Source organism: Chrysemys picta, chromosome 19 (assembly GCF_011386835.1).
Source record: "Chrysemys picta bellii isolate R12L10 chromosome 19, ASM1138683v2, whole genome shotgun sequence".
NCBI lineage: Eukaryota > Metazoa > Chordata > Testudines > Emydidae > Chrysemys > Chrysemys picta.
Window position 1 is genome coordinate 4,330,899 of NC_088809.1, and position 26,383 is coordinate 4,357,281.

Below are 26,383 nucleotides of genomic sequence, written 5' to 3' on the forward strand. Positions count from 1 at the left end.
ATAGTCCGTGTGTTCCCCGCCCCGACGGGGGGAGGGCGGCAGCTGCTCGTCAACGGGCTGTTCCGTCTCCAAGGCGACGGGCCTGCCGCCCCGTACACCCCAGGGCCCCGGATCGGGGCCCTCCACCCGCCAGCCCTAAGGGGGGTGACCCGCGCCAGAGCCCATTGCACGACTGAGGGCGAGCCTGGCAGAGCCGCCTTGTCCCCGCGCTGAGGCAGAGGCCACTTGTCATTCTCGGGGGGGGGGGGGCAGCCCCTAGCCCAACAGCCCCCCCGGCCCGCGCGGGGCCACAGGGGCTCCCGGCAGGAGAAACAGCCCCGCAAGCGACTGACCCTGAGGTAGGACTAACTTAGCATGAGGGCCGGTAAGGAGCTCGCCAAGGCGGCCCTTTGCTCCAATCCCTACTTAACCCTCACCACAGCAACGGGGCTGAGCTCTCTGCTGGCCAGGGGTAGTGACGGACGGGCAATGGCAGCAGTCAGGACATTGCTACAAGCAACAGAGGGTCCTGTGGCACCTTTAAGACTAACAGAAGTATTGGGAGCATAAGCTTTCGTGGGTAAGATGCAAGAAGTGAGGTTCTCACCCACGAAAGCTTATGCTCCCAATACTTCTGTTAGTCTTAAAGGTGCCACAGGACCCTCTGTTGCTTTTTACAGATTCAGACTAACACGGCTACCCCTCTGATACATTACATTGCTACAGTTAGGCAGGCCTAGCGGAAAAGTATCATGGTTTCTCTTTTCTTTTAGCCGTACTCCAGAGGGATGATGCTCAAACACGGTCATTACTCTTGCTACAAGGAGTTCATAGACCCCGGTGGTGGGCCGTGGTAGAAGAACCTGAACACAGTAACTGCTGGAGGCCCTGATCCTGCGGAGATTTGCACCTGGGCTTCATTTTATGCCCTGTGAGTGTATAAAGTTCACCACATGCTCATACGGGGTGTAAATTGAAGCCCGTGCCTCAGTCTTTGCAGGATCAGGGACTAACTAACTCTGTTACTATAGCTTGCTGCCTGTCACCCTGCAGCTACTTGTCCCATTTGCAAAGGTCTCCCACAGCCTTTGCCCAATCGCCTGGTGTTTTAAACCTTTTATGCCTGTTACAAAAATCATGATTCTGTTTTCATATACCTGGGTTAGTTAAACCTCAGCCTCTCAACAGCTGCCACACTCCCTTGCCCTGTAGTGACCCTGTAGCTCTGCTTCCCTGAGCCCCATCATTCCCTTCACCAACTAGGACTCTTGCTACACAAATTCCCTTCCAGGGCTCTTGGGCTAAGGTCCTCCTGGTCCATGTAGTCATAGTGTCCAAGCATGAATGCTGGTCTTGCTGGAGGCAATCCTAGCAGATTTATAGTGACCAGGGGCAGGCTTGGTAGGCTTTCAGGCACTCACTCTCTCCTATATGTGGCCTGCTTGCTCCTCTGCTGCTAACAGGGGCTTTGGGAAGGGGCTGTTTTGTCTCCCCTCTGCGGAGTCATTGGTTGAATGGGAGAGAGGGGAAGAGTCTGTTTGCAGCAGCCTGTCAGCAAGAGGGATGATTTATGCAATGTGGAGAAGTCGGGAGGCGACACAAGTTGCCATGTGAGCCAGAAATTCATCTCCATAAAGGTCTGTAAATGATGCATGATTCCTGATGTCCTAACAGAGTAAATGATCCGCCTGTCTATAACTCATGGATTTTCTCCCTAAGCATCCCGGTCTAAGCGATATGAATGTAGGGCTTACTCAGTTTTCTCTTCTCTCACAAATACAAGTAGAATTGGACCAATAATCATGTGTTGCAATGATGTGTTTAGTGCACTGTTACTGTATTTTGAACTAGTCTTTCTCTGCCTCAGTTCCTTCACCTGTCAAAAGAAGATAATCAATCCCTTGTCTTCTGGGGGAAAGGGGAGGGATGAAGGGGCTTGTGGGGGGGCTTAGTTAACTAATGTGTATGCTGACAGGCACTGTGTGTTGGTCCCTAGTAGCTGGAAAGTGACAGAAGTGTTTCCCAGTCACTCTTGGAGCACACAGCAGGAAGGGCTGAAGCATTGCTAGTGTTACAAGGGGGAGGCATTGTCACTACTAAACAGCAGTGTGTTAGCAGGGTATTGGAGCCAGAGCCAGAGTCCACTCAGTGAGTCAGTGGCAGAGGTGGAAAGACAAGTGCTGATGGCCAGCCAGCCCTGTGCTCAGTCCACTACTCCAACCTCACAGGGGTTAGCGGGAGACAGGAGGTGGGTGGGGCCTATTAGGGAATGACCCCGAGGCATGCAGAGCTGGCCTGGGCTGTCTCCTTTGCAAGGAGATCCCTTCAGCAGCACTGGCATGTGGGGGAAACCGGCAACACTGGGCCCAGTCTCCCTCCTTGGGAGGGACTTGAAAGTAGATTTCCAGCCGATGAAGCACTTTACAACAGGTTCCAATTAACAGGCAAAGTCGCCATGTCCCTTCTTTTCAAGTGTTCCATCTTTGAGAAAACCAAGCAAGTCAGGTAGCCTGTGACCAACTCAGCCAGCGCTGGCGTAAGTGAGCCATGGCTCAGCTCCGCATGTAATTTCCAGTGCTGACACAGCTGCATGCATGCACCCTGCAAGTGGGTGAGGCTTGGCCCAGGGCAGCAATCTGCATGCACCTCGTAATGCTCTTACAGCAGTGTGTGAGCCCTGGGCCCGCCTCTGCACGCACGATGACAGCTAACGCCTGGGCTCGTGCTCCCAGCTCTGCACAGCCGTGGGGCTGCAGCCTGCTGGGATACTCTGATTGGCTGGGCAGGAGCCGGGGCTGGCGCGAGCTCGCTGCGTCCCGGCTCCTTGCAGTTGTCGCTAGAGGGCAACGAGGGTGCATGGAAGGGGAGTAGCAACCAACGTGTGTGCACGGTAAGAGGGTCGGGGGACGTGGTTACTTGTAGCCGCCTCCAGCCTTCAATTAAGCAATCAGTGAGCGCCAAACACAGCAGCAACGCTTGCAAAGAGAGCCTGCCGGGTGGTGAGGATTAGCAGTGGCTCCCGTTAGATGTGGTCACGGGGCGCGGGCATTTTTCAAACAGCTCCCCAAAGAGGGGGTTGCAGAAGACGGGGAATGTGGTTGCATTTAAATCTGCCAGTGCAAAGTGCTCGCTGTTGCGGGGTGACTGGGAGCGGCCCGAACACAAGCTGCTTTTGCAGGAAGTTTTTGTACTTAGCAATTCAGAAAAGAAAGCAAAATAACCCCGGGCAATAACTGCTGAGGTGTGCCAGCCTGCCTGGGACAGTGTCACTCTCTGCAGCGAGCAGGGTGGCTGGGCTGGGACGGCAGTTTTGCTTGGGACGCTGGAGCAAAACCAGAGACAGGCTGCGGGGTGATTTTTATGCAGGATGTTATTAACGTGGATGTAAGCAAAAAAGTTGTTCGACCTTTCCCACCCTTCTCCCAAAAAAGAATCAACAAGGAGTTCAGGGTTGGAGGCGATGAGGATCCGTCTGTTAAAAGGCTTCCAACCCTGGTGATAAATCACTACATATACTCTGGAGTCGGTACAATGCTAAGATCTCCCTGCATTTGGTTTTATGGCATATGAACTGTTTGCAAGTGTGTGTGTGTGGGGGGGGGTTAAAGCCCCACCGCTGTGTCTCTAATCCAGAAGTGAACCTGGATGAAAAGCATTTACAATGTAGTTACTGAAGCAAAAACAAAATGTTCTCCTCTCATTTCCTTGACATGAAGGGGAATTGAGTTGCATTCTGCTGACTTCCCTCTCTTCCCCCTCTTCCTGAGATTGAGAGGTTTAGATGCAGAGCTGGTGCTAGTCCGTTTGGGAGCCCTAAACAGGAATATTTTGCCCTCCCCCCAACACATACTAATAGTTAATAGGGGGCCCCCTTGAGCTGCTCAGGGCTCTAAGCAATTATGCCTATTGCCAGCTCTGCTTAAATGCAAAGTTTGGCAACAGGCGTGCTCGGGCAGGTTGTTATGAAATCAGACTCCCAGGAGCTTTCTCCCAAGACAGACCTTGAGCTACAGGCAGCTGTTCTCTGACAACAGTTAATAGTTTTGTTCTAGTTTCAAAATGTCAGTAGCAGGGATTTCTTGATAATGGGTATTCCTAATGCTGCACGATAGCTAATAGTTCCCTGTGAGATGAGAAGTGAGGAGGGGGGAATGGGGAATGGGGAATGGAAAACAGGAGCAACAATGATATGATATAAAATAACTCAGAATATAAGAGTTTTGTGGACTGTGCAGCCTACAGGGAACTGGCTATTGCTGTTATGATCGATGTGCATTACAATAAGGTCTGGAGACTCCAACCAGGAGGGCTCTGTTGTGTTCGGTGCTGTACACATACACAGCAAGATGATGGTTCATCTTTCTGACAACAACTTTTCAATGAGCTGTTTGTTCAGTCCATCTGTTCCCTGCCATCTTAGGGCTGGTTGACATTAGAAAGTTGAGTTGACCCAGCTACATCACTCGGGTGTGAAAAATGTAAACCCCTGAGAGACATGGTTAAGCCGACCTAAGTCCTAGCGTAGACAGCAGTAGGTTAACAGCAGAATTCTCCTGTCGACCTTGCTACTGCCAGTCGGAGAGGTGGATTTACTACAGCGATGGAAGAAGTGTATGAGTGACAGTAGTGCTGCTGCAGCTGTCCCATTGTAGCATTTCTAGTATAGACAAACCCTAGGTATGTAGTTGCACTGTGCTATCAATATACACTCCTAAGCAGTGTGTGGGGGGGGAATGGTTAAAATGTTTATTATTTTGGTTAAAGTTTGGGGGAGGAGCTTTCAGAGCTTATAATGATGATAAAGATTGCAGGGTGAATGGACTGTGGGAGATACAGAATGAAAGTTGGGGAAGCTGCTAACAGTCATTTTTGGGGAAATGACTACAGTATTATTATACTGTACTTCTAGATTTGCTAGGAATTACTTAATCAAAGTAAGCTGTCGTGGGATAAGAGGGAAGGTCCTCTTCATGGATTGGTAACTGGTTAAAAGATAAGAAACAAAGGGTAGGAATAAATGGTCAGTTTTCAGAATGGAAAGTAAGCAGTGGTGTTCCCCAGGGCTCTGTACTGAGTCCCGTCCTATTCAACGTATTAATAAATGATCTGGAAAAAGGGGTAAAGAGTGAGGTGGCAAAATTTGCAGGTGATACAAAACTACTCAAAATAGTTAAGTCCCAGGCACACTGCAAAGAGCTACAAAAGGATCTCTCAAAACGGGGTGACTGGGCAACAAAATGGCAGATGAAATTCAATGTTGGTAAATGCAAAGTAATGCACATTGGAAAACATAATTCCAACTATACATATAAAATGAAGGGGTCTAAATTAACTGTTACCACTCAAGAAAGAGATCTTGGTGTCATTGTGGATAGTTCTCTGAAAACATCCACTCAATGTGCAGCGGCAGTCAAAAAAGCAAACAGAATGTTGGGAATCATTAGGAAAGGATTAGATAATAAGACAGAAAATATCATATTGCTTCTATATAAATCCATGGTACACCCACATCTTGAATACTGCGTGCAGATCTAGTTGCCCCATCTCAAAAAAGATGTATTGGAATTAGAAAAGGTTCAGAAAAGGGCAACAAAAATGATTAGGTATATGGAATTGCTTCCGTATGAGGAGAGATTAATAAGACTGGGACTTTTCAGCTTGGAAAAGGGGATATGATTGAGGTCTGTAAAATCCTGACTGGTGTGGAGAAAGTAAATAAAGAAGTGTTATTTACTCCTTCTCATAACACAAGAACTAGGGGTCACCCAATGAAATTAATAGGCAGCAGGTTTAAAACAAACAAAAGAAAGTATTTTTTCACACAACACACAGTGAACCTGTGGAACTCAGCCGGAGGATGTTGTGAAGGCCAAGACTATACCAGGGTTCAAAAAAGAACTAGATAAATTCAATGAGGACAGGTCCATCAATGGCTATTAGCCAGAATAGACAGGGATGGTGTCCCCAGACTCTGTTTGCCAGAAGCTGGGAATGAGCGACGGGATGGATCACTTAATGATTATGTAAAAAGCAACAGAGGGTCCTGTGGCACCTTTGAGACTAACAGAAGTACTGGGAGCATAAGCTTTCGTGGGTCAGAACCTCACTTCTTCAGATGCTTTTTACAGATTCAGACTAACACGGCTACCCCTCTGATACTTAATGATTATGTGTTCTGTTCATTCCCTCTGGGGCACCTGGCACTGGCCACTGTCCGAAGACAGGATACCGGGTTAGATGGGCCTTTGGTCTGACCCAGTATGGCCGTTCTTATGTACTCTGCCTGAGGTTTCATCAGTTTCATAATAAATGTAAATGTCATAGGATTGACTCCTGAGTAAGGTAGCGGATTTTGACTATGGAGAAATGGGCTCAGTTCCATTGCTGCCTTTGATACTTCTGTTGAATTCCTGCTTGTAAATGGGAATAATGCTACCCCTTTTCCCCCATCTGTTGTCTGTCTTGTTTACTTCAAGACCTACCCCATTCAGTGGGGCTTCATGCAGGTGCAGTGATCGGCCTCAGCCTGGATGCTGGAATCATGCAGAATCAGGGCCTTAGATTGTAAACTGTGAGAGGCAAGGTATTCCCGGCTCTGCCACGGAGCTGCTGGGTGACCTTGGACAAGTCCTTTCTTCTCTCTCTACCTCTGATTCCCTCCCATTCACTCTGAGTCTGTTTAAACTGTAAGCTCTTCGGAGACAGGCGATGTCTCTTATTGTGAGTATATACATCGCCCTGCCCAATGGGGCTCAATTTCAGTTGGGGCCTCTATGCACTGCAATAATACAGATAATAAATGTTCCTTAATCCTTGGAGGGTTTCAGCATGTATGGGTGCTCTTGGATACTCATTTCCCAGGGTAGATCTATAAAATGTTGCTGAGTACAGAAGGAATGCACTGCTGTAATATCTTTTTGACCACTCAATATCCAAGACAGATACGAAGATGGTCTGGCAGATACAGTGTAAAACCCAGATTAATTAACCAACTGCTCATCCCATGTTTTCCATGAATTCGTTGAGTGTTGGGTTGTTTAGCTAAAGGACAAACATTTATATAAATGGGTGTCGATTATATTAATCAAAATGAAATATGAAAATTAAAAAAAAACAGTGATAGAAAAATAAAGATGGTTCTGTAAGAGAGTTTGCAGAGTTTAAGTGAATGCATTTAACAAAGGGTACCAAGGTGTTATAAATCAAATCCCAGTAAATCAAAGTTTTATTGTAAACTCATTCTAATCTTCTGTTTTGGAGCAGTGCCAATATGGAATTATGGATCCTTAATACTGGTCCACTCCTTTATCAATATAAGGGTAATTTCACTGTAACTAATCTATCAGTACTATTTGTAATATGCTTATTGGTATGTGTGTATGTAATAAATATTAGTTCAGGTTGTGTATATTTTACATGGAGGCATAAACATTTTTAGGGTTAGGTAATAATATAAGATTTTAAAATATCACAATTTAAGATAAAGGCCCATTCTTGAAACCTTGCTCTCAAGAGTATAATCACTCAAATCAGTTGGAGGACTAATGTGAGTAAGGATTGCTAGATCAATCCTCAAATTTGCTTAAGTGTTCCCACTGTCTCCTTTAATCTTAGCTGCCCGCATTATGAATGTAAAATGAAGTAAAGGTAGCAATGTACTTGTCCTCTTTTGAAATAGGGTTGTCATGACGACCCACAGTTCAGTATGAAATCTGATGAATGCAACAGGCCGGCACCTCTGACTGCGGAGGTTTGTGATTAATTCCCATATTCTGATTGCTTGTAAAATTACTAGTTTATCCACCCATGTAGAATTGTTGCTACTAGGGAGAAAAAATTGCAGGCCCTTCATCCACAGCAGAGTGGAAGTATAATCTGGCTTTGAAAAGTGACTCCTTACAGAGACCGTGTATATGTGTGTGGTTGTTTTATTAGTCCATGGAATCAGGCAAAATCCCAACTATCTTAAGCAAGTTTCAGAGTAAGTGTGTTGACTATTTAATGTAAACTGGTGCCTGGACGGTAATGTTTGCTGAGATCCGACTATAGTAGTATTTCTGCGACCAGTAAGGAAAAAACATTCCAATTACTCAGCAACAACAGTGATGTCTCTCATTGCCTTAGTTAGATCTGGTGCATTAGGGTTCCTGTGGTAGCTGAAGTCAGTGGCAAAATTCCCAGTGGCTTTAATGGGATTGGGATCCCCCCTTTAATATATTGTAGTAGCCAAGTCAGACTTCATGGTTGTTGCTATGACCATTTGGTACTTCACAGGAGAAGCAGAGATCACCCTCAGGTCTTACTGCTCTAAAACAAGGGTTTTCAACAAATGAGATCCAAGAGAATCTCTGCTAGCAATACAGGGCATATGACACATTTGAGCAGTTCTTGTATCTGTCCAGTAGACAGCAGTTGGTAGGGTACTGAAATGCAGCCTTGCAGAACTGGATACTTGCTAAATGGCGTTCCAGTTGATGTCCTGGTGTTGAATTGTGATGGTGATGTTGCGTAGTTGTGATCTGATATCTTAGTGTGTTTACTGAGCAGCGCAGTGCAGTGGGCCAAAGTGTGATCCAGTGGGCAGAATTTCACTCTTCCTTAATGCAGGGAGTCAATATACTTCTCAGCTCCAGATGCAACCACGCTGAGAAGTCACTTTTGGATTTCTCCTAAGGGTCCAATTCAAACCAAAATAGGTCTGACTTCTGTACTTCAAAAGTGTGGGAGCTGGACTTAGTGCTATCAAACTGGGCCCATAAAAAAATCACCCTATGAAATATTTTAAACGCCACTAGAGACCAATCCAGGTTATGGGGGGGAACATGAAGACTGAGATAGCTGGAACTGAAACACATGTAAAGAAAACAGTGGATCAGAGTGAGGAGTTGGTTTTTACAGGTGGTGAAACGGGAGATTTATTGGCCAGGAAACCTAATTGCTTTTTAAAAAATTGTTCTGGCTTTATTACATTTTCCAGTGGGCAGGACAGGTTTCTTTTAGGTTAGCGATTGAATTATCAATCTCCTTATGAAAAAAACAAAACAGTTCTAGGGAAGAGTAAAAATTGACTGTCTGACAGCTGAAAGGATCAGAGTAACATTTTCGTAAAAGGGTTGTTTATGTGCTGTAAAGCAATTAGCTTAGAAGGGATGGATCACGTTTCGAAGGGGAATGGAAGCTCAGAATGACAGTGACTTACAGCAGCATTCACCAGTTCTGACCCTCACGCCCTGAAGAAAGTTCCCAGTTTGTACTTTGGTTGATGATCAGTGTAAATCGGGGAGAATTAATGGTCTCTTGTTATTGTTTGTGTTACAGCAGTTCTTCCTGAGTTCTCGTTGGCTCTGGTGCCACTGACTCCCTGTGTGACCTTGGGCAAGTCACTGCACCCTTCTGAGCACTAATTAATGTTTGTTTGGCGCTTTTGAATTGTAAAGTGAGGTGTGTGTATTGCAATGACCTGCTAGGGAGTGGAGACAAAGCAACAGCAATAGATAATATAAAAGGAACTATTCTCAGCCTTTTGGTCACACAAGCAGTGTATATTAGGTCCCAAAATGCAGACCTGTAAAGCAGACCAGCTGAGTTAATATTGGCCTGTCATGTACACATGCTTTGGGCATGAAACTTTACCTGATTTGCAGCCCTTCACACAAACAAGGGCTCTTATTGATGTGGAAAGGCTGTAGACCAGGCCTTTTATAGCATCAGTGGGTTCCAAATATTCTCTTTTACTCTGTTGCCAACAATCCAGGACAGGAAGCAAATCTCCCCTGTCCTTTCATCTGTGTAGTAACTGCACTTTGAAAACTCCATTTGCTCCTTCATGTGAAGAATTCTGTTTTTTAGAATGGGACCCTCTGTTGTTCAATGGATAATTTGCTCGTTGAGATAATAATTTTTTCTTGTTATCCAAAGATTTCCAAGCATATTACAAATGTAACTCAGTTCTCACAGTCTACCAGTGGCTATTTGACAGAGATACAAAAATGACCGGAGGGAGCAGAGTCACGCAGGATAGCAGCTGCTGTGTTGGAAATAGAACCCAAGAGTCCTGAGTAGCAGTTCCCTGCTTTAAAATCTATATCTCCCAGAGCTGGGACTAGAACTTATGGGTCTTCCCGACTCCTCATGCTTTGTCTAACTTCTAGATTGGGGTTCTCAACCTTTTTCTGAGACCCCCCTCAACATGCTATAAAAACTCCAGGGCCCAGCAGGGGACAGGTGGTGGGGACTTGGGGCTCTGGCCTGGCTGTGGGACCTCGGGCATAGGCTTAATTTGACTTCTATTTTTGGGGGGCTTGGGCCAGCTCTGCAAAAAGTGTCCAGGGAGGCAGTGCCACCTCCACAGACCACCCAGCCTGTCTGGGGGTTCAGCTAAAAAAATTTGAAGACTGCTTAGGGTCCAGGGAGGAGGTAGCTGGGGGCTGTGTGCAGGCAGGGGGGTAGCTCGGGGTACAGGGAGGGGGTAGCTAAGGGCTGTGTGTGGGCAGGGGGTAGCTCAGGGTGCAGGGAGGGGGTAGCTAAGGGCTGTGTGTGGGCAGGGGGGAGCTCAGGGTACAGAGAGGGGGTAGCTAGGGGCTGTGTGTGGGCAGGGGGTAGCTCGGGGTACAGGGAGGGGGTAACTAGGGCCTGTGGGTGGGTGGGGGGTAGCTCAGGGTGCAGGGAGGAGGTAGCTGGGGGCTGTGTGTGGGCAGGGGGTAGCTCAGGGTCCAGGAAGGAGGTAGCTGGGGGCTGTGCATGGGCAGGGGGTAGCTCGGGGTACAGGGAGGGGGGAGCTAAGGGCTGTGTGCGGGCGGGGGGTAGCTCAGGGTGCAGGGAGGGGGGAGCTAGGGGCAGTGTGTTGGCAGGGGGGAGCTCAGGATGCAGGGAGAGGGTAGCTAGGGGCTGTGTGTGACCCCCCCTCGGGACTCCGCCCCGACTCCATCCCTGCCCTGCCCCCTGCTGCCCTGCCCCCATTCCAACCCCTTCCCCAAAGTCTCCGCCCCCTCCCTGCCCCTATTGGACTCCTTCCCCAAATCCCTGCCCTGGCCCCGCCTCTTCCCCCGAGTGCGCTGCGTTCCCCTTCCTCCCCCCTCCCTCGCAGTGCTTGCCGTGCAAAACAGCTGTTTCGTGGCGGCAAGCGCTGGGAGCTAGGGGGAAAAACGGGGACACGGTGCACTCAGGGGAGGAGGCGGAGCTGGGGCGGGGCGGGGAGCTGCCAGTGGGTGCAGAGCACCCACCAATTTTTCCCCGTGGGTGCTCCATCCCTGGAGCACCCAGAGTCGGCACCTATGGCAGTGGGGTAGAAGGGAGACCAGTGCTCGGGGTTTCAGCCCTGCAGCGAGGGATACTGGGGCTCAGGATTTCAGCCCCGTGATGGGTCTCGAGGTTTCAGCCCCGTGATGGGGGGCGCTGCACAGGGGCTCGAGGTTGCAGCCCCGCAATGGTGGGTGCCGGGGCTCAGATTTTCAGCCCCGCATCGGGGGGCTCCAGATTCTCAGGTTTTCAGCTATGTGGTGAGGGATACCAGGCCTTAGGATTTCAGCCCCGCGGCGGTGCGTGTCAGGGCTTGCGCTCTGGGTTTCAGCCAGGGGGTCCCGTGGACCCCCTGAAAGGGCTTGTGGACCCCTGGTTGAGAACTGCTGTTCTAGATAATGTTTCTTCCCAGCGCTTAGCCTAGCACCCCAATACCTGACTCCTTGCCCCCTCTTCCCCACAAGGCGAGACAGCCCTGTTCCGATGCCCATACCCTGTGGTCACTGTAGTCATTCCCATGTGATCAGTGTGTCTCAGAAAGCGAAACTGAAGCACTTTGGATGTGGGAGCCCCTTGCTGGCGGCGTTGTTTTCGGTGCTGTGTGGGATGCACTTTCTAGACAGTGAAAGGCGTCGTGTCCCTATTAGTGAATAGCCAGTGGCTGGCACTACTGCCTCCATCAGAAGCGTGTCCAGCTCCCAGGCGAGCTGCTGAACAGGGCAGTGAAGCAGGAAGCAGGGTGTTAAATGACATTGGTGCTGTGTCCCAATTATTTCCATTGAATGGCGTTAATCTCAGGAGCTGGGTGCAAAAAGCTGCAGGGTTGGGGGGGGTATTTGAAAACTGTTAAATGAAGCCACCACCCCTCTGTTACAGAGATATTGAGGGAGGCGGTGCAGGTTACCCATGTGGGGCCTGGCGAGGCAGGGGTTAACGCATGCTGGCTCCCAAGAGTGCCCCACTGATAGCAATTAGGCTTCTCTCTCTCCCCAATAGCAGGTGGTCCAGTGAAAGATATTGCCTCACACACCTTGTCTCTCTAATACCCTGAAACCCACATGGCTACACCATCACTGCATACAGTGGTTGGGCTTGTCAGCATTTCCTTCAGGAGACTCCTGCTGGCTAAGCAAAGAGAATTGCCGTGCCCCAGGACCTCTGGAGGGCAGGGCTATAAACCCACCTGGGGGAGCACTTATTCTCGGCATTGCCTCTGAGCCTGGCCCTGCTGGCCAGGTAGGTGCTGTCTGGCACGAGCCTTTACAATCTTCTCCTAGCCTTGGAGGATTAGACCAGGGTTTGTAGAGCCACCTTGTTTTCTCAGGGCAGCTGGGCAAACTGGTTTCGGTTCAGTAAGAACCAGATGCCATGCTGTTTGTTCTTGAGCTCTACAGGGCCAGGATGGCAAGCTCAAGAAACCCCAGTGGTAAAGATTTAAGTTCAGCTGCCTGTGACCACAGTGTATCCTGTTGCAATGAAAAAGGATCTTTTGGTTCTTGTATTTCTCAGGGGCGCATGAGAACTGATCTGGAGAGACTAGGGGATGCGATCTGCATTGTCTGTCTGCCAGGAAGTATACCATGGCTCCAAAATATAGTCCTGTGCCACCTATTGCCGCTGTTCCATTGAACGGTCCTCTCTGATGTACTGTCAGAGAGTCTTAGCTATTTCAGAAAAGGGGCATCTTGACTGTAGCCCTCATTTTTTATGAGATCTTAAGTTGAAATCATGAAGTAAGCTGTACCGATTGTTGCCTGCATGCAGCAATACAGCCAGGGCCCTGCCTTCACACCTAATCGCCTGGGGGCAATGCCCGCTGGGACCAAAAGGTTGGAGACTGGCATTGTCTCGGTCGCACCAGTGATGATACGAAGGGCAGAGTTGGTCATTGAGTCCAACTTGCCACATAAATGACTGGAGCCCGCAAGGCATTTGGCAGATGCAGTAATTAGGGCATTGGTAGATGTCCATCGGGTTGCGTGCTGGTGCCCCATGAGTGGCCAGCAGTCTTGGAGAGGAGTCCAGCTCTCGACTGGATTTTAGCACGGGTCTTCTCGATGTGTTGTCAGAAGGACAGAGTGCTCTCTGTCAAGTTTTATCCCCAAGTGTGTAGGGCACGGTTCAAAAACGATTGGCTGTTGTAGTTACTTTATGTTATTAGAGGGTGGGTTTTGTTCTTGTTTCGTTCTGTTGTTGAATTACAGTGGCGCCACGGGATCCCAGCTGGGATCAGGGCCCCACTCTGCTAGGTACTGTATAAATGGGTAATAGGAGACAATTCTGGCCCTAAAGAGCTTAGCGTTGAAATAGACAAGACAGACAAAGGGTGGAGGGGGCTCTCTCTCTCTCTCTGTCTCTCTCTCTCTCTCTGTCTCTCTCTCTCTCTGTCTCTCTAACCTTCTCCCCATTAAAGCAGAGTGTACGTAAACCAGGCCAGCTCACTCGCTCTCTGTATCGGAGTGTTCTCTTGCCTTGCGTATTTGTTCGACCGCTGCCTTCTGTTCATGGTTGATTTGCTAATTTCAGTATCTGATGTTATGGAAAAATCTTTAAAATGACCAGTCGAAAATGTTTGTGCTGTGTGTGTTTTCTCCGGGCAACTGGAAAAATGGGCTGCAGCGTATTAAATCTCCAGCTGTGTGCTTGAGCCTTCATCCTGCGTGGGCGCTGACTGGTTTCCTGGGTGATTGGAAGGACGACACAGAGCTGGAAAGTGACCCACCTATAAAGTAATGGGACACAGGGACTGCTAATAAAGGGCTGATGAGCCCAAGAGAATACATAGGATCCAGTCAGTCAGTACTGGGCTATAGTGGGCCATTAGACCATGGGGGTGAGGGGGAGAGTAATTTTGGTCCCATCAGTGCCTCTTAGTGAATTGTCAGGTGTGACTGCCTGCCTTCTGATGAATGAAATCATCAGAGGGGGTTCCCTCCGAGAGAGGGAGGGTCTCCCCATGCTGAGCACTGGAGAGAAATGCCCCTCCGCTTTCTGCTCCCTACACAGTTCTTGTACCAGTATAACCATTTCAGTGAGGAGTGGGATGGTTTTTTTAATGGATATAGTTATACCAGCGCAACCCCTACTATAGATGCAGTTATACCAGTATAAAGGTGCTTTAGCGGGGTACAGCAGTTCCTTTACTAGCTTTGAGATCAGCACCTTGATAGCAGTACACTTGCGCCTATGCTTAGGGCGGGGAGGAGGGGTTTGTACTGGTATAGTTAAAGTGGTACAACTGCTGTATGTAGACAAGACCTTAATGACTCCTGATTAGTATCCGTAGTCCAGCTCCACCGTGGCTGCAAATCCAGGCCTTTGTTTAGCTCCAGCTGTACAGTTCACTGGTTGCTGCCACATATTTATTTAAGGGCTGAGTAATGCAAGTTGTCTAGAGTGCACCTCATGTTGCCCGGGAGTACACAACAGCCGCCTCATCCGACAGATGAGGACGCCGTCCCTGCCCGCGGGAGCTGGCAGCTGAGGAGCCGTGTGACCATCTTGGTGGGCATGGTGAGTCTCACCGTAGGTCTTCTCATTCTGAGTTGGCCATTCTTTTACTTGCGTGTGCAGAAAGAAGATCTTAGTTAGAAATCCAAACACCCTGCTTTGCTCTTTGTCGTTTCCCCGTGGGCGCTCCCGAGAGGCCTGTTGTTTCCCTTTGTCTCCCCTGAATACCTGAGCGTGTTCCTTCTGCACAGAAAATCACACAGTGTAGCCCTGTGACTAGTGCTACTGTTAATGGGAAGCATACTGCTGTACACAGTGAAATAGCACGGACGCCTTCAAAGCCCTGCTGACAGTGGGATAGAGCTGCACACTGGAGTAGCTCATTTCCTGGTGGGTTTTGATCCTTCGGCCATGCCTCCCATGTGAGTGTGAGAGTTTGTAATGGAGCAAAACAAGTAGAGATGGTCTCCGGAGCGCGTGGTAGGAAATGCAGTAGCAGAGGGAGAAGTCTGGAGCTGCTCACAACTTCCATGTTGCTCCACGGATTCTCCCGGGTGATTTATTATTCTCTGTCCCATATTTGTTCAAAATGTAGAGAAGCAAAGATCCGTCACCAACAATAAACTCCAAAGCAGTGCAGGAGAGCTTAGTTCTGCAGGGAGCTGAGCACTCTGGCCCTGATCCAGCAGAGCCCTTGAGCATGTTCTTAATTTTAAACGCATCATTAACTCCAATGGGTCTCATGTGCTCAAGTCTTCTTGCTGAATTGGAAACGGAGCGCTCATCACCTTGTAGGATTGACCCCTGAAAGAAGGAAAAATGGAACTCCTGATGTATCTTGTATATGTATCTTGTATATGGAGCCTGCATCCCTCACTCACTAGAGTGGCTTTGTTGAAGTTGCCTGTATGAATAAGATCTTCTCCCAGGAGTATGACTTACAGGATTGGGTAAGTCCTTGATCAGCTGCATCATCCAGGCTTTTTCTGTGCAGCTTCTCTTTACATGAAGAGTAGAGTTTCTTGGGTCTGTAGTTCACCAAAGCAGGCGACATGAAAGGTCATGTTACCCATTGTCCAGTGAAAGGCTCTAGCCACAGCTGGGAATTTCAATATCAGCTACAAACTTAGAAGATTTAAAACTAACTAGTTATCTTAGGCTGTTCACTTTCCTCCATCCTCAGGGCTGCTCACCATGTGACTCCCAGTGGCATTAAAGTAGAATTTCAGTGAGAGCCTAGCAGGGAAATCCCAGAGCAGAAGCAGAGCCCGCTGCATGTACATTACACTGTAAGGTCCTGACTTCCAAAACTCAGCCAGGCAGGTCCCTCAGCTGGTGTAGGCTGGCGTTGCTCCATAATGGAGCAATGGTGATTTACGCTAGCTGTGGATCTGGCCTGGGAGTCTAGGATCCTATGTAAAACATGTATAGTTAATTTGCACTGACAGCTATCATGGTTGAACACATGAGTTAGATATTTGCAGGCCCAAAGAACAATTTAATTATTTGTGTGTGCAAACATCTCATCTGCATGCGCGGTCATAGCAACTGCAGTTGCATGCACATTTTTGACTCCTGGAGTTTAAATATTTATTAATTAGACTTTTATTGTTCACATCACATACTTTAGGCTTGTAAACTGCGAATCACACCAAACCCAAGCAGATTGGTTACTTAGCAAAGCTCTTTTACCATTTGTATGTGAGCTTGGGTGTAGTGGTCACCAAGTGTGGAACTGTCCTGTAGCGAGATTTCCAGATCCTTGTGTTAAAGAAACAGTCCTCAGTTCCAAAAGGAAGAAACAGGACCCGAAAAGCAGATCAGTCTGTGATCAACTTAGCTGTAGAATGGAAGAAATGATCACAGCCATTTTCCTCCACAGCTTATTCAGAATTAATTGAAACTAGGCCAGTTCTGATGGTTGATCCCCATTAATTGATTTAGTATATTTCCTATATAAAGTTTCAGCTCCTTTCTGTATGAATTCATCCTCTGCCCCCAGCAGTATTTCATGCAACCCTTTTGTGTCTTTGAGAGACACGTGTTTCCATTCCTGGTCCCATTCAACTGACACCCTTTGCATGGGGGCAGAGCAGGCTGACTTTCTAAAATTCAGAGGACTCTCTCTTGGTTTTGGAGTCTGATGTATTCGCTGCCGGTTACTTAAGGGGGGCTGCAGAGTTGCCGAGCTGATGTATACAGCACGATGCTTAAGCGACCAAGACCTGTGACTAATTAAAACATGACTGAAAATATTCCAGTAATGCTGCAAGGTGAATTGCATCAGGTTGAGCTTGTTTTCTGGCTGCTTAGATGGATCTTAGCTTAATGAAATTAACTGAACACAAATGAGAGGATTTGGAACAACCGCATGAAAAATAGTAAGTAAGGGGTCAAAAATGGCACCGGTAATCTGAATATTGGTGAACCTGGCATGCTCCCCAGGGCTCTTGTGCCCAGTCATGCTGAGCCATCTGACACTGTGTATGGATGGGTGTGTATTGTGGAGGAGCCATTTAGGGTACATCTGCACGGCACACTAAGCCCGAACTCTGACTCAGATCTAAGGCCCGCTTCTGTCCACACACAAATCGGTCTGAGTCAGGTCAGCAACCACTCAGGTTCCAGGACCCTGTGGGGGCCTGGGTCAGAGCCTGGGTCCTGCTGTTACTCAGGTCCAAGCCCTGTCATTTTGCAGTGTGGATGCAACTCAAGCCACAGACCCAAGTCAGAAGGTCTGCATAGGGCAGTATGGACGTGTTAGCACAGCTGCGAGACCAAGGTCCAGCAATTGTAAACCAAAGTTTATGATGCAGCGTGGATGCTCAAACATGGGGTTGGAAACACTGTGGGTACAACTGCACTGCAATAAAAATCTCCCCGCAAGAAGGGTGGGTCTCAGAGCCTGGGCTCCAGCCCAATCCCGAACATCTACGCTTCAATTTTATAGCCTCACAGCCTGAGCTCCGCGAGACTGGGTCAGCTAACCCAGGCCAGCTGCAGCTGTGCTGTGGGACTTTTATTCCAACCTGGACCCTGGTCCCACAGACCCAGGGTTACAGTGAAGCGTAGAGAGACCCTTCGAGCCAGTGGAGCCTTGCTAAGGGTCCCCAGAAACCGTAGTGATGGGCAGCTTTTAAGTGTGTGGCGCAATAGCTTGCACTGCACTCAGCCACAGACTTTGGTCCAGGGTTGCCCAGGTTTCTCCATCAGCGCATGCTGCAAAGCTCTTGCCCATAAAGGGTGGGTGATGTGTAGCCATGTATGTGAGAATTAAATGTTGTTGCTGGGATCTCGGGTAACTGGCGGATCTGTTGGTTTAGTGCATTTTTGAAAGATCACCAAGGTAGCCCCAAGCTTCTCATGTAGAGTAGGAATAATCACATAGAGTAATTCATTCCCCATATCGCCCAGGTCTCATCAAAGACCTAACAGCCGAGTGGTGTCGTGAGGTCTAATTACAAACCCTAGGGTTCTGAAAGGTGCTGGAGATGGTTCATCCTTGGCTGTGCTTGCAGTTAAACTACTTGGTGCTGGTTCATGTGGGTCTGCTGTCAGTAATGGACATGCTCTTCCTGGTTTAGACAAGGCTCCAGGTGAAAAAAAGACCCTGCGAGCGCTCCCAGCCAGCAGTTTTCTGGACAAGGCCGGCCTATTCTGTACACTCCTGCACTGGTCCAACTCTTTCTCAGAAACTCAAAGCTAGTCTGCAGCTTGGTCAGTGGGTTCTGCTGACCTCCCACAACCCAAGGGCCCCTTGAATTCATTAGCATATCAAAACTGGGACAGGTGTCTCCCTAATGGCAGTTTATAGGCTAATTGGCATCTCCTGAGCCTTCCCCAGAGGAACCTGCTCACCGACCATCTGACTGGGAAGGAGCAGAGCGTGATGCATTTGTGAATGATTTACTCAGCACAAATACACCTGGCCATGGTGATGCAGGGCTAAGGTCTGAGAGGTGTGCTTTCTAGGGACAAGTCCTGGGTAGGGTGGAACATCACAGCAACTCTCCTCCTTCTTGAACCCCAGGGATGTCCTGTAAGGACCCTTCTGTTTGGCTAATGGAATGTTCTTTACAGTGTGTGCTTATTAGTCAGGTAACCTGGCTAATAAAGAGCCCCTCATTAGCATTGGATCCTTTGGGAGAGTGTTAATGACCTTGTTGGTACTAACAGAAAAGCTGTACGGACTTGCCTACCACTTTCCCAGTGGAGCTCATTGTCCCTGGACTCCGATGAGATCTTTGTGTGTGATCCCCCTCTCCGTGGAAAGTCATGCTTAATATGAGGACATCAGTCAATGGCTTTGACCCTGTTGGCATGCTGTAGAGAGCGAAATTCCTGACACCCTTAAAGAGAGCGACCCTGGGCTCCATTTGACATCAGGGGGGTTTCTGCTTCTGGTTGGACATGTGAAACTCTTTATTTTGAAGTGTGAATCAGCCCCAGGTTAACAGACACTGCAGGGATCATGTGGAAACACAAGCACCAATGCTGTGTGGACAGAGAGTAGCATGAATTGTGTCTGGTATCTGTTAGGTGGCAACTCACATCTCCAGATCGAATCCATCGTAGGCGTTTGGTTCTGAGCAGTTAGATTACTAACGAACAACCCAGATCTCTGTGAGATTAATGTTCAGATAATCTGGGTATCAAAAGGGGACTAGATACCTTGGAATTCTTGGTACTCTCTGTGTGGGGAAGCCCATTGGCAAATCATTTGATAATGAAAATAGACTCTGCCCTAGCAATGGGTGATCCGGGTGGCTCCCTGTGGCAGCTCTGGTAAAGGGACATGCTAGAATTGAACCCGCTCATGATATGTGGTGTGTCCTGGGTACTGCATTGCAGCCCTTTGTCCTCCAGCTGGGACAGAAGATGCTGGGTCATCAAATCCAGTCTTCAGCTTGAAGTGGTGCCAACCTTTTTCCATCCAACTCATCTGGGTCTGGCAAATCCTAGTGCATTTAGCTCAGTTTTGTTTGATGATCTTGGGTTCATTTTGAGCTTGGAACTAGAGCTGGACCCAACTCAACCCCTGGATTCAAAGTCCTCTGAACTTTGCATGGATTTGCTGTAGACCCAAACATCGTAGCTGACCAGTAACTGCAGTGGGGCAAACCAACCCACGCGCGCCCCTCTCCTCTCCCAGAGCCAAACTTGTCCAAAGTTTAGAGAAGTTTGCATGTGATCTCTGCAGTCTGGACCCATCTCAACTCAAAGCTAAAGGTCAAGCTCAGCTTTGTGACCCCAAACCCATGCGCTTTGTGCATTTCTTAGGTGGTGCTCTGCACAACACAGATCCTTTGATTAAAACCCTCTTGAATGTCCTAGTGGAAGAATCTCTCTGACCAGGAATGAAGTGTCGTGTAAGCTAGCAGATGATGATTGTCAGAATTTCCTCTGTGCACCTCCTATGCCACTTACCCTCAGCCTGATATACTTGTCCACCCACTTGGGTATTGCCTGTATAAATGCACCGCCTCTACCAATGTGGCGGATCTGAGGGAACTGAGACATGGTAAAGTTTCCTGGCACTGTAGGTTTCTTTTCACAGCCTGGGGTTGGGAGTTCTTTGCGAAGCTGCTGCCTCAGAGATGAGTGATGGCAAAGAGGCCTGCTTCCATCATGCTGTGTCAGCTTCACTTCGTATCTCTGCTGTTCAGTGTACTGTTGGGGCCGGTTGTACAAACCGGCTCTTGGTGTTCAGACCACTGTGGCTGGCAAGTTTTTGAGCCAGACCCTTTTTGTACATTTTGACTCTGGATTTCCCTCCCCCCCCCTCCTTTGTAAAACTGCATTTAAAATAATTCTTGTTCATGTTCCACAGCTTCCATACAAAGGATGGAGGAACCAGAACAATCATATACTATTCTTCATATTTAGTGCTTACCATCCATAGATCTCAAAGCAATGTGCAGAGAAAGGTGAGTATCATTATCTCTGTTTTACAGATGGGGAAACAGAGGCACAGAGCAGGGCAGTAACTTAACCAAGGTTGCCCAGCAGTGCAGTGGCAGAAGCAGAAATAGAACGCAGGCCCCCAGTCTGGTGTACGTTTGTCTGGCCCATGCCGCCTAAGCTTGTTTTGCCGTTAAGACAGGGATCTTGTTTCCTGTGGAAGTGCTGTGGTTCTGAGTCAGGCCTGTAGAGTTAATTAGGCGAGTGCTAGGTTTATGGAGTTAATCATGCATAGACGTAGAGGTCTGTAAAGCCTTCTTGTTATTAGGTTTTACAGATCTTGACAGTGCGGGTTATTCCAAGTGTGTAACTTCCAAAGGGCACCAGCACCTCAGTCTCTTAGCTATATTTGAAACTTCTCAGAACCAGCGTGACACGTGAGAAGTTAGGGTAGCTGCGTGCTCATATCTGGCTCGAAGCGTAACCTAAATGACACCCAGTGCTAGGATGCAGTAGTATCGCACAGGGCTGCGAGTTACATTGCAGCAGCCGAGCTGTGGCACGTTCTGTGCCCTGCTGAGGTGCAGGAGGGATTGCTCTGGAGCTGTGAGGGCACAATGGTTATCTGGTTTGATCGCTTTGGAGACAGCTGCTAGCTGTGTTCTGTAAACCAGCGGCCTGCCAAGCAGGGTAGTGGAAGGTGGGGCTTGGCGTATGAGAGGAGCTGTGGGGCCTGCCCTTTTAATACGATGAATGTCTGGGAGCAGGCAAGGAATGGAAGAGTCGTTATAAGGCTCAGAGGAGTGATAATGAAAAATCAGCCCACTGCTGGAATAGCTACAGCTGATGTTATCAGAGAGATCCTGGTCATCTCGGTCTCTATGGATGCAAGGAGTAGGGTGACTTGTTGTCTGATGAAGGTTCATAACCATGTACACACACCCCATGGGTGCAGGGAGGGGGCACAGGAGCTCAGTTTATAACGGGAAGGTTTTCAAGTGAATGAAAGAAAAACCTTAATTGGGGCTGCTTAAATCAAGTCATCATCATGGGAGGGGCTTTGAGGAGTTTAATTTGACAGTGGTTTTCTAATGGGATTGACTCAAACTTGGTGAGGCTTCTATGGAGGTTCATTGCTCCGGCATCTGACTGCACAGCCCTCAATCTCTGCTGGCTGAAAAATGGAGTGTGAGTGTGTCTTAACCCTAAAGCACCTGCGTAACGTTAGGGAGATGGTCCGTCCAGTCCGAACGGCTTGCACTAGCACTGGGGACTAATGTTGATAGGTAATTACCGTCATGCAGGCCAGCTGCATGGCCAAACGGAAGAGAGACAGGCCCATTTAAACCAATCCTGCCTGCCCCACTGCCCCCCACAATGGTGTAGTCTGACATTATGAAACTTCATCTAATCTGACTGCTTGATTGGCTTGAATGTCCCCGGCCCTCCTGCGTGCTAAGAGGGCACTTCCTACTATTGTTGGGCTGTTCCGAACTCCTGTCAGCTTGTCGTGCGACTGCTTGCAAGCTGCTTAACCCCAGGCTGGCTTATTTGTAAAATATGGACACTGACACTTGCCTGTTTCCCTGGCGGGTGGGCTGAGATTGTGTGTGTGTCTCAAGTGAAATCCTGGGGTGGGAGCTATTGTATTAGACCCGGGCTCAGCCAGGCACGTACGCACCTTGGGGCCTGGAATTTAAGCACGTCCTTAAAGATAAGCGTTGGCGGAGTGCACTGTCATTAGGCGCACTTGCAATTTTAAGAATTTGGGATTAGCCTATTGTTGAAAAGGCCCTGAATTTGGAAATACTGCTGCGACGCTAGGAGGGAAGACCCAGGTCTGCAATACACGCTGTCAGTGCTGGGAGAGTACAGCAGGCGAGGACGTGGTTTAACTTTTTATTTCTTTACTAGTCATTTAGTCTCTGTTATAGTAACTGAGTGAATGTTTGTTCTTGTTGCTAAGGTTTCCTCGGGATAATGGGTGCTGGTGTGTGCCTCAGAGACTAATTACACAGCATCTTTGAGCGAGTAGCGACTAAAGGAAAACCAGGGTAGAACTGCACCTGAGCCGAGCTGGTGGTCCTGGGGGAAGCAGGGCATCCCCCATTGGTAGCTTATTGAGCAGGAGGCCTGTTAATTGCATTAGCAGGGCAGGTACTGCAGACCAAGAACTTGGCTCAGGCTGGCCCCTCGTGTCTTTTACAAAAATAAATACATTAGGAATTGGCTAACTAATTCACAAATTTGTTATAGATGTGAGACTGCTTAGCTAAGCTGATTAGCAAATCAAAGCTGGTCAGAGATCTCCTGCAGCTCATTTGTATGGCCATACAGGACATTTCTATATGAACTGGCCTGCTAGGATTTCATGCTGTATTGGCCAAACTACATGTGAATTAGTCCCCCCTGAAGGCCGGCTCAGCCTATGTCTTCACTGCAAAGGAAGGTCTGTTTCTACATTAAGGTAGCTATCTCAATGTAAAGTCCTAGTGGAAAGAAGGCCCAGGTAGGTTGGACCTCCTTCTTTGCAGTGAAGACACAGCCTTCGCCCTTCTGTGAAGGGCCAAGTTTCCAAGGCTGTATCATTGTACATTGCCTCTGGCTGCATCCTGCAGCATGAGGTATGAAGGTGGCAATATGTCCCCCCAGCATTCCCGACTCTCATTGGTAAGTATCATGTTGGTTCATCAGAAAACACATCAGGAGCTGTCTCCAAGTGCCTAACCCACGTAAGTGACTCCAGAGGCACGGCGTTATGCTGAATGGGGGACATATGCAATGCTGGCCTGGCCTAATCGCCTGCTTTGAGGAATAAAGAGGGGAAAAAATAGCTCTCTGTAGAATAAACAGGCCTGTGGGAGAGGAGTGAAGTACTAAGCTGATTCCTCTTGAAGGTAACTTAACATGATCGCTATTAATTTTAAACTGGGAGATGGCTTTGTTCTCTACCAGCACTGCCAGGAGCAGAGAGAACTATTCTCTCTCCCCCCACATCCCATCACAAAATCCATCTGCAGTGGTGGCCTGAAATCCCGGTTCTGGAGCTTCCATCTGCCCCTTTGTATTCTGGGCGAGCCTCTTTGCATTTTGCAGGCTAATTGCAGAGGAGAAGCAATAGGCCAGTGTGTGCTGACGCTTAACACCCAGAGGTTCACTGACCAAGCTGCTTGGAGCGGAGGGCGTCTGCGCACTGAGTCTTTTGTGCCCATTAACCCTGTCCACCAGCAATAGGACCTGCTTCTAACAGATGCTGCAGTGTTAGCGAGGGTCATTAGCTCAAAGAAAGATTCCAAGCCAAACCCCTTGAATACAACATGCTCCGCCTTTGTTTCCTGAGCCTTATGCTTCTGCTTTTTCTCTAGTCGCATAGGCCCATGTCCTCAAAGATATTTAGGTGCCTAATTCCACACTGAAACCATTGGGAGTTAGGCACCTAAATACCTTTGTGGATCTGGGCCACAGTCCTTGCCAGGCTGGATCCAAGCCAAAGCCAATCTGGTTCAGTCTCCTGTCTTTCGCAGTGGTCAGCCCCAGATGCCTCGCAGGAAAGCGCAAGAACCCCGCGGTAGGAGGTGTGGGTGACATGGTTCCAGGGCTGACTGCACCATCCGTTGTGGTCTCTGAATGCACACCATCTGGTGTCAGGCCTCATGCCTTCACCTCTTCTGGAGTGGAATGCCACCATTTTGCCAGTCCTACACCAAGCCTTGGGTACAGTGCCCTGGGTGTGTATCAGTTGTGCTTACCCAGCAGGTCTGCCTGGATGCAAAACTTGGCATTGCTCTCTGTGGCAGTCTGTGATCAGAGGATACAGCGACCAGGCAGCCTCCTTAAACCAAAGGATGTATTATTTCAACACCAGGGGTGGAACATTGACAGAAAAAAGGTTTTAACCCCCTGCCCATCTCTCTTACCCAAAGGTTTACCATCCTCTGATGAGAGCCTTGGCAGGCCTGGCTTCTCCAGATGCCCTACCAGGTCCTGGGGGGGTCAGCTGTGTCCCCACAAACAGCTTCTTTCCCTCTTGAGAGAGGGATCCCTTTGAATGCTGCCAGAATTCCTTGATTCATGTCAGCTCTTGGGCTTTTGCCATGCACAACCAAACCAGTTTGGTAAGTTGGCTGGATCCAAGAGCTACAATCTGCAGAGCTCATCGCTGGGGCAGGGTCTCTCAACAACCCTGAAGTATTTACCAAGGCATGGCTTATTCTGAACTATTGCTTTCTTTTGTGCTTATAGCCCCCTAATACTAAGCCAATATGTTCATGCAGTAGGCAGCCCAGCAACCTGGTCAACATACCGTATCCATACGACACTAGAGGGCAACTCCAGTTTTGTCACCGGGGGATGATCTGCCCTCCATGCAGGTCTCTTCCCATTGCTCAGAGATTGGTCTGTGCCCTGAAGACGGCTTCTTTCTTCACAGACACAGCCCCTGCCCCACAGAGCTTACAGTCGAAACCAACAAGACAGACACAGGGTGGGAGACAGGGGTGATATTCCTGCTAGTTTTCCATTGAGGTTCTGCATAGGTAACGTCTCTTAATAGACATACATTGAGAGGGCCCAGGAGACATTTAATAGCCTCCCCCGGCCACCTTTCTCTAGTTGCTCCCTGCTTCCCGACAAGCCGCATGTTTTACGTTTACCTACAAAACCAAAAACCTTTTCCTCCCTTCCTGAGTGAGATCCTGCCCTCTGCCATGCCACATCCAGCCGCTCAGCATGGCACTGTGGTTTGTCTCGTCATACGCAGGCAGGCTCTGCCTGCTCCTGCAGAGATGCATGTCACCTGCACAGCACCTCACCATAGCGCGTGAGATTTGTTTGCACCTTGACAGTCATAGGGAGGGTCTGTGTGTTGCCGAGGATCCCTTCCTGTCGAAGGTCTGCTCCCTTCCCCTGTTCCTGATGGAAGCTTCTGTGGTTCATCTTTGGAGAGGCATATGCAGAGTTACATAGAGGACTCTTCTAATCTAGACTTGGTTGATTGAAGCGCTCTGTGCAGTCTATCGCATGAGTGACTGCCTTAGCTGGGTGCTGTCTTCACGTGGCCTCCTGTACCTCTCTGCTTTGGGCTGTCCTTGAGAGGCCTGGCTAATTGAAAAGAATCTTTGGCTCTTTGCCATCTGATTGGTGTTCTGCAGGGAGTTCATCCGAGTTACAGATTTTTCACACTGTGCTGTGTTGCTCACTGATGCATGTGACTCATCTGGAGCTGTTCCCCACTCCTACACACACACACACGCACGCACGCACCCTGGTTCCAGCCTGATTCATGCTCTCTAGGTATCTTATCCTGTTGCCAGCTACACCGGCCATGTCTGCTCACCAAGGAGAAGCATCTCACTAGTGGCTCTGTAGGTGGAAAAGGGCTTGGAACATACATAGTGTGTTCCCGAGAGATTCACAGAGAGAAACCAGATTTAAGGAAGGGAAATTTTCCTATAGACAGAATGAAGTTTCACCATGCAAGGAGCAGGGCCCATTTACACAAGGCATGTCAGTGTGGTCTCACCTGACCGTGTTCCTGATGAACAGGCTCTGTTGTACATCCTTTTGCGCTGAGATACTTGGGACACTACTCAGATCTAACACCTCATAGCTTCCCAGAGCTAATCCCGTCTCTATGGCAGCGTCCAACCCTGAGGACGTGCAAGATATCAGACTAAGTTCTCTCCATGCTCCCTTGTTCGAGCAGTGATTTCTAAAGCCCAGGAATTCAGACTGTGTCCTCCTCATTCGCTGCTGGAAATAGCTGTGTCAAACCATCTAGGGTCCTTAGTGGATCTGATTTCTCAGAGGGAGAGAT

General features: G+C 48.7%; 1 protein-coding gene across 22 annotated transcripts in view; it reads left to right on the forward strand.

Annotated features, from left to right (window-relative positions):
• Window positions 1-53: 53 nt before the first annotated feature.
• The window catches only part of RPH3AL (rabphilin 3A like (without C2 domains)), a 105,953-nt gene continuing 79,623 nt past the window's right edge, over window positions 54-26,383 (forward strand). For 2 of the 22 annotated variants that reach the window (XR_010593841.1, XM_065573217.1), the window contains exon 1: window positions 14,564-14,730. The gene's annotated coding sequence lies outside the window, so the exon portion shown is untranslated. Of the gene's footprint in view, window positions 339-2,702; window positions 2,870-2,889; window positions 2,979-14,546; window positions 14,731-20,497; window positions 20,595-26,383 lie in introns of those variants that run through there. The other 20 variants (XM_065573220.1, XM_065573231.1, XM_042857929.2 and 17 more) reach the window with 20 other exon arrangements.